The sequence below is a fragment of the Somniosus microcephalus genome, chromosome 5, assembly GCF_052327205.1.
Source record: "Somniosus microcephalus isolate GS21.2 chromosome 5, FLI_Smic_1.0, whole genome shotgun sequence".
Classification (NCBI taxonomy): Eukaryota; Metazoa; Chordata; class Chondrichthyes; order Squaliformes; family Somniosidae; genus Somniosus; species Somniosus microcephalus.
The window spans coordinates 144,120,533-144,134,421 of record NC_140991.1 but is presented as its reverse complement, the minus strand read 5'-3'; the positions used below and the strand labels follow the sequence as shown (position 1 = coordinate 144,134,421).

At 41.2% G+C, this 13,889-nt stretch overlaps 1 long non-coding RNA gene across 2 annotated transcripts; it reads right to left on the bottom strand.

Annotated features, from left to right (window-relative positions):
- Positions 1-1,623: 1,623 nt before the first annotated feature.
- LOC147117368 (uncharacterized) lies at positions 1,624-13,638 on the bottom strand. Of its 2 annotated transcripts, none has more exons than XR_015078437.1 (4): positions 13,337-13,638; positions 6,741-7,118; positions 6,475-6,600; positions 1,624-4,873 (listed from the first exon to the last, which is right to left on the bottom strand). It is a non-coding gene; the product is annotated as an uncharacterized LOC147117368 (long non-coding RNA). The 2 variants fall into 2 exon arrangements; XR_015078438.1 differs by having other exon boundaries at positions 6,741-6,819; positions 13,337-13,631.
- Positions 13,639-13,889: the final 251 nt, after the last annotated feature.

Here is a 13,889-nt window from a genome sequence, read left to right as displayed (position 1 = left end):
CTCTATGAAAGATTTCAGATGCAGATATTATCCCGAAAGGCATTCTGAGGAAACAATACCTGCCAAATGGTGTGTTGAAGGTACAGTATTTGGTGCTCTCTTCATCCAGTTTTAGTTGCCAAAATCCTTGTGAGGCATCGAGCTTTGTAAAGTATCTGGCACCTGACATTTCACTGGTGATTTCTTCTCGCTTGGGAATCTGGTAGTGTTCACGTTTTATGTTTGCATTTAAGTCCTTTGGATCCATGCATATTCTTAGATCATTGTTCTTTTTCTTTACACATACCATGGAGTTAACCCAGTCTGTTGGCTCTTCGACTTTCCTGATGGCTCCTAGTGTGGTCATTCTGTCCAGTTCATTCTTGAGCCGGTCACGCAGGGGTGCTGGAACTCTTTGAGGAGCATGTACCACTGGCTGAGCATCCTCCTTTAGCTGGATCTTGTAAGTGAATGGTAGAACTCCAAATCCTTTGAACACATCCTGGAAATTACTCACTACAGAATCCACCGAGTCATCTGGTCTGCTTATGACACAGTTTATACGGTAGACTCTCTTGACCAGTTCTAAGTCCTCACAAGCTTTGTCACCCAGTAGTGAATCAAGTCTTTCAGCCACAACAGAAAACATGAGATGATGCACTTTTTCTTTGACTGTCACTTTAAGTCTGCATACACCTAAGCTATCTATTTTCTGTCCATTATAGTCCTTCAGTAGTACTGACTTTTTCTGTATTTTGGGCTTTTCTTTCATATTGTTAATGTCACTCATACTGATTAAGTTTGCTTTTGCCCCAGTGTCTAGTTTCAAGGTAACTAATGCTCCATTTATCTGCAGTGGGATCATCCATTTGTCCTCTTTTACTGCATTAACTTTATGTTCAGCATTGTCCATTTGTGAGGGCTGCACATTTTCTGTATCCTTTTTGATATTGTCACATGACACCATTCCTATAAAAAATGTCTCACTTAAATCTGTGTCCTCAATTACATTAACTCGTTGCCCTTTCTTAGTTTTTACTTTTAAAAAGCATTGTTTGGCAAAGTGATTCTTTCCATTACACTTTGTGCACATTTTTTCAAACGCTGGGCATTGTCTTAACTGGTGTTTGTAACCAAAGCGTTTACAATTAAAAATTTCATCCTCCGATTGCTTTTCATTTCTGTTCTGCCCACGTTTCTTCCCCTTGTAGGACACAGCACCGACAGCAGCATTATCACTCATTACAATCGCATCATTATTGATTTCACTGAAAGTCTTCGCGTGCTTTCGAGCTAGCTCGCTGGCTTGGCATATTTTCACTGCATTTTCCAAATTTAGTTTGGTTTCTCTCAACAGACGTTCCCTGACTTTTTTATCATGAATACCAAACACAATCTGGTCACGAATCATGGATGATTTTAGCTCAGAGAAATTACATGTCTGTGCTTTCAGTTTCAGATCAGTTATAAAGCTATCAAAAGTCTCATTTTGCTGCTGTGTCCTTGAACAGAACATGTATCTTTTATAGGTCTCATTCTTTTTGGGAGAGCAATGTGCATCAAATTTTTTTAGCACACCTTCTAATTTTTCTCTGTTCTCCTCTGGATGAAATACAAATGTATTAAATACCTCTATTGCCTGTGGGCCTGCAACCATAAGCAGCAACGCTATCTTCCTTGCGTCTGGCTTCGTACCGAATCCGATGGCTGCAATGTAGAGTTCGAATTGTTGTTTAAGAGTCTGCCAATTGTAGTCGATATTTCCTGTGAGTTTCAAACGCTCTGGTGGCTTCAAATTCTCCATGTCGCTTTTCACAATTTTCAGCAGATCTTCACCATCCTGGTACCATCTTATGTTCATTAATAAATAGACATTCTTATTATGAACACAGCTAGCTTTTGCTAGCTACTTTTATTGAGCACATGTGGACTAGGTACAGTATCTGTAGAGGCATCCATCTTGACTGCTGCTTTGTGGGTAGCCTAGTGCCTCATGGGTAATGTAGTCTTAATATACATACAGCTGGGTAGTGTAGTCTTATATATATACAGCTCTACGGCTCCACCTAGTGTCCACTATAGAATGACATGTTATTGATCATTACAGTAACTGAGGCCTCTGAACTAGGTATTAATCTAGTGCCCCTTGCCTGAGCCTTTTTCAGGGCCTCTATCACCCATCATGTGAGGAGACCAAAACTGGACACAATGTTCTAGATGAAGGTTAACCAAGGCGTTGTACAGAGAGAGTACAGTATTTCTTGTTTTTTAATCACAGCACTTTATTTGTTTTAATTACCCTACTGTTACAGGCCAGGCCATAGGCAATGTGGCTGGTGAAGAGGTGATGAGAAAGGCACAGCTTCATTGAGGGACCAATTTATATAAAATCTTGCAAATAATGAGGCTAGTGCCAACAATGCAACCTCCAAAATCCAGGCATTTTTCTTCCCACAATATATAGTTTGCTGTGAATTGGGCACACTAAACTGCACTCCCAATTTTGCAACATCTGCTCACCCACAGTGAGACTCTGTACTGCGAGGGTTATCTTGGCCACTACAATTACTCCCCAGTGAATATTAAGCTTGGCGTGAAGACATGGGTACAAATGAAGAATGATAGGTATTCACTTAAGATTTGGCTGTTAATATAGTCTTTATTCAGTTAATGAACTCTAAATACCATTATTTCCACTTCCCACTCCCTCAGAACCCAGATCTGTGGTTCTGTAGTTACAAGGATACTTGTAGAGCATCAATCATATGGGCACTGAGGATGGTGTCTCAATGCATGCTGCAGAAGGTGAGTCAGTTGGAGGAGTTCACTACCTGCATCTGCAAAATCATGATTGATGCATTCTCAGCACTGTAGCATGAGCTGCAGCACAGGTCTCCTGACAGAGGACATAGTGGCAGTGACACTTTCTGGCACTGAAACTGTGACTGCTGCCATTGACACCTTTGGGCAGATTTTCCTCCTGTCTGTCTGGACATAAATATCTCCTGGGTGGAGTAGATAGAGGAAATTCATGTGGGGAGGATTTCATGCCTGGAATGCAGCCTGGCCGATTTTAAGTCCATTTAATTTAATGAATAAAAAAATGTAAGGTCTCCATTTCAGGTGTATGATCACCCCAATTAGTTATGCCCAAGTGCAAAATCTGTGCCCTTATGTGGTAGGATAGAGAGCACTATCTCTTCAGGCCTCCAAAAGACTGTGGCTGGAATACAGATGTATGGCTCAGGGCTTCAACAATCTGATTGTTATTATTTTGGCAGCTTTCCCACCGCTCAGTGGCCAACTTGAGCCAAGGCCCAGACCCAATGGCCTGGCAGGTGTGTGCTCCCACGATGCTGCTGTCTCAGGACATTACTGCATGTGCACCCTTCAGCTGGCCAACCCAGATGCCTGTACATCTGGTGGAAAGTAGCCAGGACAAGGCTGCCCTTACAGTAGCAGATAAGACGCAACATGCAGGGGCCTCAGAAACCCTAAGATGAGGGTCACGTCAGTCCGTAAAGGCTCCTGTAGGAAAGCAACAGACAAACGCTTCCCAACCTGCTACTATTGAGGGAGCACTGAAGAGAAGTAGGAGATTAGGTTTGAAAGGGGACAGAATAGCTTGCACCAAGGGGATGCACAATGGTAAAGCAACATTAGGAATTCACATAGATTTCTGTTCATTAAAAAATTGTTAATGTTGTTTGTTTTGGAGCAAGGTGAGGAAATGCTTTTGATAATGAATTAATGGATGTTCCAAAATGGAACCCATAGTTATTATGGATGAAACCAAATTAGCGGGATATCAATAACTTGGTGTTTGCAAAAAAGATGGAACTTGATGCCAGGATTGTTTTTGCAGTGGTCACAGGTAGTGAGATGGCTCATGTGAGCTGTGACTGTAAATATCTCACAGCTGTCAAAGGGTTCTTTTGAGCAACCTTTTCATGAAGCGGGACCTCAGCGATCAGCTACCTGCTCCTCTTCCTACTCTGCAACATTTACCAGGAATTTACTCTGCAAATTGTAAAATCGTGCAACATGTAGCAAATGACAATGATTTGGGACACCCCGGCTGTAATGTATTGGAAAGATCTTTCAGAGTTATCAAAGCACATGATCTGTTCCATTAGATCAGTGCTCACCAGGGGTCGTACGGATCTGAAGCGGAATCAACAGTGACAGCTGCAGATGATAAACGTGATCACCGAGCAGCCAGCCAGACACCTACCTTTCACATGAAAACAATAGTGGTATGGCGGACTGCCTTAAAATAAATGAATTATAGCAGTTTCTCTTCTACCTCTACATAGTACAAGTAGAGGGGAATCCCTAAAAGAAATCCCGTTACATCCTGTGGGGAATACAACAAAGGTCCATAAGTGCTGCTGTATTTCTTAAAGGGAAGCATTTGGTTTGATTGGTTATTACTGCACAAAATGGCTGGTGAGCACCCAGATCTGCTCCTTCACAGAGGAGCTCCTGGATGTTTTTTGTGAGAGATGGCCCCCGAGGAAAATGTACATTTCTGGAAAAGGGAAAATCTCCAAATAATGCTAGTGTACAGCAAGCATTCTGTCTCCTTGTGGGAGCAGATGATGAAAACATTCTCAGACTGAGGAAGAATGTTAGGATAGGAAAGACTAATGCCAACTGTCAGTGATTGATGCTAACAGTTAGTATTTGCACAATTTTGCCTGTGTGCCAGCATTTGCTGACAGAAAACAGCACTGCCTGGAAGTGTGGCATCGTCGCCCCAGAATATAATTCTTTTTTGCGCATGTGATTGTGTGTCCCGCGTTGATGGAGTCTTCTTCTACAGTCATCCCAGAATGCCCCTCACTTCTTTTCTATGTGTCTGCAATCATGCGGGTTTCACATTTCCTGTCAGCTAAAAAAGAAAGCAGTAATTTAATAGTTATGCACAAATTGTAGCCAAAATAAACTGTCAAAATACATGAAATCTTTCAGAACTTACGAGAAGAAAATACTGACTTTGGTGGATGCTATGATCATACATTCACTAGTAAACCATCTGCAACCTGATGCCAAGGAATATTGTGCCCTGTGGGTCCCACATTGGCTTTTCAGACCAGACGCCAGTACTGATCAAAGTACTGGAAACTGCTGGCAGGTACTGAGTTTTTAGATAGCAAATACTGTTGTTTCAAATAGCCAATTTAAAAAGAGGTGCCCCTCATATCTTTAGTATGCCAAAGTTCTCCCCTTACAAAATCTGTATATTAATTGGAATTTGTCCACTTGGTGAAAAGGGAAAATATTGTTCCTTCTCTCCATTTTAAGGCCGCTGCACATTTTTGAATTTTACAGACATGGACATAAACCAAGTTCCACAAAAGGAAGTGTGACCTGGGAAAAATGGTATTCTTGGCAAAACGTGGAAATACTGAAGTTTCATACATGCTGACCGTCACCGTTTCACATGGACAACCAACATTTCTTACACTGCATTCATGTGTCAACACTTGCTGATATAAATCAATGTGGGCTATACTAATTATCTGCCACCCTTAGGCCATTAAAGAATGCTATGGTAATATCATCTGTATATGCATAAAACTTGAGTGCATGCGTATAATTTGTGTGGTGATTGCTTGGATACTTAAATTCAGAACTTATCAGAGGAAAATATGGACTTTGGTTGATGATCAGATTGTAAATTGTACTTGAGAGTCTAAATGATGTCAAATGTATCAAGGGAAGATATGCAGCAGAGGTTGATGTAAAATGTAGCTTTGCACTGAATTATCTGAGGCATGACTTGTAGGGGCGCACTACCACCTGCCTCATCTAAAAGAATTATTATGAAAATCGAGTCCCACGCTAAATATCTTGACTTTGAGTGAGGGTCCTCACCTTGCCTAAAATGGGCACATCAGGGATTCTGGACAGCTGAAGTGCACTTATAAAAGGTAAGTTCATCTTATTATAAAGAGTGTTTTTCTTTATAATTTTATGCTAAATGTTGCTCCATGCATTAGTTATTTAAACTGGGTAGTACACAATTTGTGTGTGCTTTGTTTTTTTCAGCACTTTCTTCCATTATTCTCAGTTGCTGCTATCATTAATAGTACCATACAAGATGGTGAGGATGGGAATTTCTTTAGGGATCCTGATAGCGCTGCATGATTCAGATGAAAAAGAGGAGTTCACAAGGGACCAATAAATGTAGATGCAATAACATCGGAGGTCTTTTTTCCCACACCATCATGAGAACTGTGTTTATAGAGCCTGCCACACCTACCTGGATATGTCAGAGGAGACCTGTTTTCACTACCTCTGCTTTACAAAAGCAGCAACCAACAAGGTTGTACCAGACCAGGGACGGCTCTTCCCATTAGAAGAGAAGGTGACCACAACATGAAGCTTGTTTGCTAACACATCCTTCCAGTCCACCATATGGGACATCTGTCACATCAGGCAGCCAACAGTACACGCATACATCAAATAAGCAACAAACTCTATGCTTACAAAGGGCAACAGCTTCATGGCTTTCCCCATGGAAGGCCTTCACTGGTAACAGGGTTTCCTTCTGTGCAGAGTATTGTAGATGGCACCCATGTGAGTATTATGATTCTTCACATCAACCCCCATGGCCTAAATGAACAGAAATGGTTTGCATTCAATTAATGTTCAGAGGATAATTGACCATGGGAGTATCACTATGCATGGCAGTGGTTTGTGCCATGGTAGTTGGGCCCCACAAGAAATGTGAGCAAAACTGAGGAAACTGTTACCTTTGCTTTCCTCTTGATACCAACAAATGTCTTCCTCATTTGGAGCCAGGTACAAGGGACCAGAGTGACCTCATTCACTCTGTTGATGACAAAAGGGACAAGAGTTAGGATAGCAGATAGAAACTGGACAGTCATAGATGATAGTCTTGATATTGTGGCATGAATTTGTGAAGCTTGTTGCATATTTGCTAAGGTGAATGAAGGGTTACAATAATATGCAGACACCCTGCTGAGTTAAGCTGCCAGCCTCTCCTTGTATAATACTCATGGCTCTGCCTGGGCCACTGATCTTCAGGGCTTCTTGCTCGGCTTGTGTGAGGCCGATGATGTTGGGTACTCCTCCTTGGTTCTTTCCCTCGAATTATGTGCAGAATTGCCCTGCAGAAATAAAGGGTGAGAGTTAGTGAATGACTGTTGAAAAGGTAAATGGAGATGTGTAGGGGATGTGCATGTGGTGAGAGGTGGAGAAGAAGCAAGATGGAATGAGGATGGGGAGGTGATGAATATAAAGTCAAGTGTGTGGAATATGAAGTAAGGAAGAAGTCCTGGGGGTAGTTGGTGGTTGTGCAAGTGATAGGTGTGAGAAGACAATTGTGTTAGTGTGTGGGGCGAAGATAGGAAGGTGAATCTTCCTGGAATAAGAAGGAGAAGTGTTATAGTGTGCCCTTGTAATTGTATGCTGAAGATGTGATGGAGGGGAGGGAATTGTTGAGAGTGGTGGGGGAGGGGTGAAAGGAATGTTGTCAGGTGTTGTTGAGCGAAGTAGAGAGGTGAAGAGCTCTACTCATCCTTGCTGCTCTTGAGAGGTCATTGAATCTCTTCCTACATTGAAGCCAGGTCCTGGGGTGAGGCTGCTGTCACTGGCCCTCTCAGCCATCCCTGTCCAGGCCTGCTTAACAGTGGCCTTAGTGATGCTACTGCAGCTGCTGGGGAACAGTACCTCCCTCCTTGCCCTGACTCCCTTCACTAGCACTTACAGGGAGGACAGAGAAAAGCCTGCGTTTATATGGGTTTATTTTACCCAGAGCGCAGTGGTTCAGTGTACATCGCCACTAGATGATTGGTGCTCCTATGCAAATGAGCCCTTCAGGGCTTGGGCAGGTGGAATCTCAAAGCTGCTAAAATGATTGAGAAAATTTATGTTTAGCACAGTAACTGCGCGTAAGCAGCGTAATATGCTAAAACGCAGATTTCCCCAATCCTTTCAGCGCTATAATGACGTAACCATGGCATTGCTGCTGAAGATGGTGAAGAAGTTCAGCTCCAATGTATCTTAACTGTAACCTTAGCTGAGCAGCTCTGCTACACCAGTGATAATCTTCTTTCCCATACTATCCTTATGGCTTCACTGAGTGAGACTGACAATTTAATACCTCTTTGTGACACATTGTGGGAATTTTTGTGGACTGGGCACTTACTGATTTTTGAACTGGGTAAATATTGCTGGAAGAGACAGGAGACTTTCCTCCTATCAGTATGGATTGGACTTGAATTCAGACCTGAAATTTGAAATGACATAGCAGACTGCTACTAATCTCCCTCCCCCGCTCTGTACTTGGCATTACAATTGGGAACAAATGGTCATGCATAGTGATGAGGCACGTTGAAGCATTTGGAAGCAATAGGATAAGGGTTCAGATCAGCAATTTCCAGGAGAGTAAGTTCGCAATCTGAGCAGCGCCATTAAATGGAAGACAGTTCCACATAGAGGAAAGGAAAATACAGAGTGCAAGGCGCCTTGAGTCACTGTTATGTAACTCCCAGCAGCTGAATAAAGAGTGGTATTGTTGGAACCCTTGGACAAGGTTGTTTGCTCACCCTCGCAGCAGGGAATATTTCACAGCCTTTTCCTCCCTCCACCGCCTATCTGTTGCAGAAAAATTACTGAGCCACTGGACTAATGAATCACATCGCTGATCAAGTACGTTTTGAATAAAAATGTTCAGCAATGGAGAAGGATTTTTGACAAATGAAAGGTAGAATTGTTTTGAGGTGCAATAAATAATTGCTTTAGTTGGAGGTACATATCTATAAGATGAGTAAACTTTGTTCCAGAAAAGATTGTCATTCTCATGTTGGACACTCTTTACTTGTGTTTCGCATTTTTCCAAGTTCTGGCTGCTGACACTTAATCCGCTCCAATAACATTTTTTAAATTCAATTAAGTCTAGGCATATTGTATTTCCTTTTCAGCTTTCCTAATTTGCAGGTAGTTTCTATGTGTTTGGAAAGGTGATTTTGTTTTGTGAATTATTAATGTTGAATAATGGAAAGTGAAGGGAAAAAACACTAGAATTAATTATAAAATTGATTAATTTACTGTGAAAATGGCAAGCCTATATGAATTCATGTTTCAAATTATTATTTATGGTCCTAATTAATATTCATTGACATTTTTTATTATAATATACCATTCAATTCAAATGCAACTGCAAGCCATGCAGCCCAATACAAATTATTCTCTTCAAATGGGATACCAGTACTGATGTGGGACCACTACATCATTGCTGCTCTATGTTCAGACAGCATGAAGCTTGTGACTTGATATCAGATTTTATCATTGCTTTTCAGATAGTTCACTGTGTTCTTGTGATTCTCAGTATTTGAGTGGCAACTAGTAATCAGAATCCATGGTACAGGTAGACTACCCTTTATCCGAACTTCCGAAAACCGAAACCCTCTAAAAACCGAAGGTTTTTTCGGTCAGCGTAAGTCGTGCGCACAACATGACCAGAGTGGCGCACGACTTACAGGCCTAGCCGGATAAGGGATAGTGTAGCATTTTTCCGCACTTCTGAAAACCGAAATCGCTCAGCGTAAGTCGTGCGCACGACCCCGACCCCCGCCGACCCCCACCCCCGACCCCCCGCCGAACCCGACCCCCGCCGACCCTGCTCCATTTCGGATAAGATATAGTGTACCAGCCTTTATCCGCACATCCGAAACCAGAAAACCTCTGAAAGCCGAAAGTGGCGCAAAGCATGACTTCTGAAAACCGAAATCGCTCAGCGTAAGTCGTGCGCACGACCCCGACCCCCGCCGACCCCCACCCCCGACGCCCCCCCGACCACGACCCCCCACCGACCCCCACCCCCTGCCGACCCCCACGCCGACCCCCACCCCCTGCCGACCCCCACCCTTTCGGATAAGGGATAGTGTATCCTTTATCCGCACTCCCGCAAACCGAATTACTCTGAAAACCGAAGTGTTTTCGCTCACCTTCCGAAATCCGAAATTTTCCGAAAACCGAAACACGGCTGGTCCCGAGGTTTTCGGATAAAGGATAGTCTACCTGTACTGAATTTATAATTCCCCAACTGAGGGTTAAATACTAAACTACTTGAGCTACTGAGGATCCACTCCTGAATATTTTTGTATTTCGGGATTCAGCTAGTAAAACAATGCACTCAATAACTACAAATAACTCCTTCCATTCCCCTCCAAAACAATTGCTGGCTATGAAGTATACAAACAGATTCAAACAGTTATTACCTGTAACGGCAGTTTTAATGAATGCAAATATTTAAGGTAACATGGTAAAACAGGTACAGAACTATTCCGCATAGCTAAAGGATTATCAGAGAACAGTAAGGATTAAACATAAATGACTTCATTTAACACCCGGTAATCAAGTCAATCGAAAGGGGAATAACAAGTAGAGGAAGGGATTAACAGAATTCTAAACATTTGCCTGCTTGTTTTGTACATCAAGGAGCTCAATAATGTGCAGATCTGATTTATAGTTGTACACAAATGAATTAAAAACAATAAAGACTCTGACAGTGGTACACCTTCAGAAGCAATGATTACTACTATTGATATGCGATGAGTAGTGTTCTAAAAGTCTACAAAAGTCTTGCAAGTTAGAAGTATTCCTATATGTTGCTATATTCCTATACGTGGCTAGCTCTCTGCCTTTCTATCTGTCAGCCAGTCACATAAATGCATAAATCTGCTTGCCTGTGCAGAAAAATCCATCTCGTGCTCAGATGTCGGCTCAGACCGAGATAAATTAGGCCACTGATCTTCCTGAGGAAGGTGAATCAAAATTCAATAATTGTACAATTTGAAACTGAAAAAGTTGACATTTAAGGAAATAGGTATTTAGATATTTTTGTCACTCTCCACTCCTCTTCGCACATAGTGGAAGTTTCAATTTTAAAGCATTCTGGAAAAAAAATTTGCAAGTTGCAGGAATCAGTTCATGACACTAGAGAGGCATTTACACCACAACTGCAAACTTAGGCTATAGTCAAGCAGCTGTTGTTCTCATTCCAGCATCTGTGAAGTGCAATGTGCAGCCAATGGCCAGAGTTATACTACAGGCTCATTCAAGTCACAGTAAGATCTACCACAAAGAAGTTCTGTGCATTTATATTTAGACAGATACAAAGCTTGGCTCCTTGGGATACTTAGTTTAAATGTCAGAAAGGAGAGGTAGGAGAATCATTATCAAGTTCAATAGGTTTCCAGGAGGTTCAACAGACAGCCTGGGCACCTTTAAAGTATAGCTTTGCACCAGCCTGGAATTATACTGCAGCCAGTCTGAACCTAGAAATGTGCAAAGACCCCTTGGTAGGGGTCTCAAACTGCTGGGCCTTAGTACACTCAAGCCAAGAGCTTGGGATCAGACACCCAAGTTATTCTGCCACTTTCTTGTCAGGGTAGATTTGAAACTGTTTTGTATTGATACAAAAATAACAGCATAACTGCAATCTAACAATTATACTTATATACAGAATACATTTCACTAAAAAAAAACTGACTCTGTGGTGAAAAGAAAATATCTATAAAATGGCATCAGTACTAGGACTAACTTAACATGCTCTCTTCTAGCCACTGTATTGGAAAGCCAGTTCAAGTAAATACAAACATTTACAGCTCCAAGTATAATGTTATTTTATAGTTGATGGTAGAAAAAATAAAAATAATTTGCCCTGTGACTGAAGAGTACTTTGGAAATGATTGAAATCCAGTTCAAAATACGTCCTCCATTTCAGAAAGCAAAAACTCCAATGTTAATGTTGTAAATGATAACTGTATTTACATGCTCTATGTTGTGCTCTGAAGTCCAGAACTGATTTTAGGACCATTTGGTTAAGAAAGGCCAACTGTTTCCCCTCTCTGTGGCTTATAAAAATCATGTTATAACTGCTCAGAGCTGTAAATAACAGCTTAAATTATTGAACTAACATCTCCTTCAGAGGATACCTCAAGGTAGCAATCTAACTTTACAGTTTCCTACAACAGTTTCCTATACTTCAGAAGTACTTCATTTGCTGTAAAATGCTTCGAGACATCCTGCAGTCCTGAAAGGGTTATATAAATGCTTGCCTTTCTTTTTTAATTTAACTTCTCTACAGCGAGATGAAAGCTGCCTCACCTGTCTATTGATAAATAGTATTCACTAAAGTGAGATGCATGTTCCGTTTTTTAGAATAACTTTTTGGTATCAGTGAAGTTCACCGTACTACTTTGGCCTTCCATTGGGTTCCCTTTAAAATCCCAGTGAGGCGCTCAGGTTAATTTTGGGAAAAGCATGTTTAAGCTCTCCATATAGATAATACAGGTAAGATTTTAGACAGAACTGGAATATCCTGAAATAGACATTACTAATTAACGAAATACACATATAGGTAGCATACGACATGAGCTCACATCTTTTTCATTTGTAACAGTTTGTGAAGCGGTGAAGGACATTCAATCCAAGATTTAAATATAATGGCAAATTCGCAGATTGGCTTTCCACTGGAAAATGAAATATTAAATGCAACCGAATAATTTCTGTTTGAAGGATTTGGGGATAAAACTCGGAGATCCATGAAACTATTAAAGTAGGAAAAGGGAAGAATTCATTGACTGGGTTGCAGCAGATAGGCTTGATTGTTTGTACAGCACAGAATGCAATGTTTGAAACTGAAGCACATTGTTTAAAAAAAGACAGAAAGAACTTACATTTATATAGCGCTTTTCACGACCTCACTACGTCCCTAAGCTCTTTACAGCCAATTAAGTAGTGTTAGAGTGTAGTCACTGTTGTAATGTAGGAAACAAAGTACCTATAATGAGCCGAGCCTGGTCCAAATCCGAATTTGGGACAAATGGCTCATTCTCTTCCTCCTTGTACAAATTGTTAAACAGACATTTCGTACATCTTGATAATTTCCCCCCTGTGGGGTAACTGTCAGATTTGCTGCATCGATTCGCTATTAATTAACTCGTTAAGAATATTAAAGCTTAACACGACCAAAATGCACACAAGTTTAAACAAATCCAGCTTTAGCTACTTAGTGCCTGACGCTGGGAGGCTCTTGTGGTGCAAGAGTCTCGTCGACATTTTAGAAAAAATTCTGTTCTTTGAAGATATACTATATTCAGAGCCTTGTTTAGAATATCGAGGGGTGAATATCACATGTTTCTCCCAAGTGCTCTTATTTCGTTGATTTTATTTTCAGCAAGCAATTTCCTGTCACGTTCAAAACTTGTGCACATTCATGATCCGCAATCAAAGAACATGGAAAGAACCGAGCACCCACTGTGGTTCACAAACCGGCTTCATAGTTTCTGAAACCCAAATGTTTTGTAAATATTTTTACCTTGTTATGAAGTCACAAATGACAACACGCTGAAGTTAGGATCAATGACTGGGGTTTCTTAGAAAACCCCCACCTGTAAGGAAATAAGTCACTTCAAGCCTCATTATAACCCCCGGTATCGGCTGTGTTATCCGGAACAAAATGTCTGCATCCGTCTTTAAACAATTAAGTGCAATTTCTTTCTGCTTCAAGAGTATTTACTTTGCAAATTGTTTAGGGATTCAGAAGCTCGCTACCTACATCCATGTTTCATCACTAAAATAAATCATTTTAAAACGTGCTCCCCGTCCCCGAGACGTTAAAGGCAGCGACGGTTTGTTTGTGAACCGCGAAGAAGTTTTCTCTGCACTGAGCAACATACAAATCAAAGTACGGGCTGCTGCTGCACTAGGTTTGATATGTAGACTTATACATATACACAGAGAGAGAGAGCAATCAAATTACTAGAGTCTATATAGAGAGAGATAAATAGACACACTATAGAGAGATCAATATACACACATACACTATATGTAGAGAGAAAGGTATGTAATCATGAATTGGCGCTGCCTAT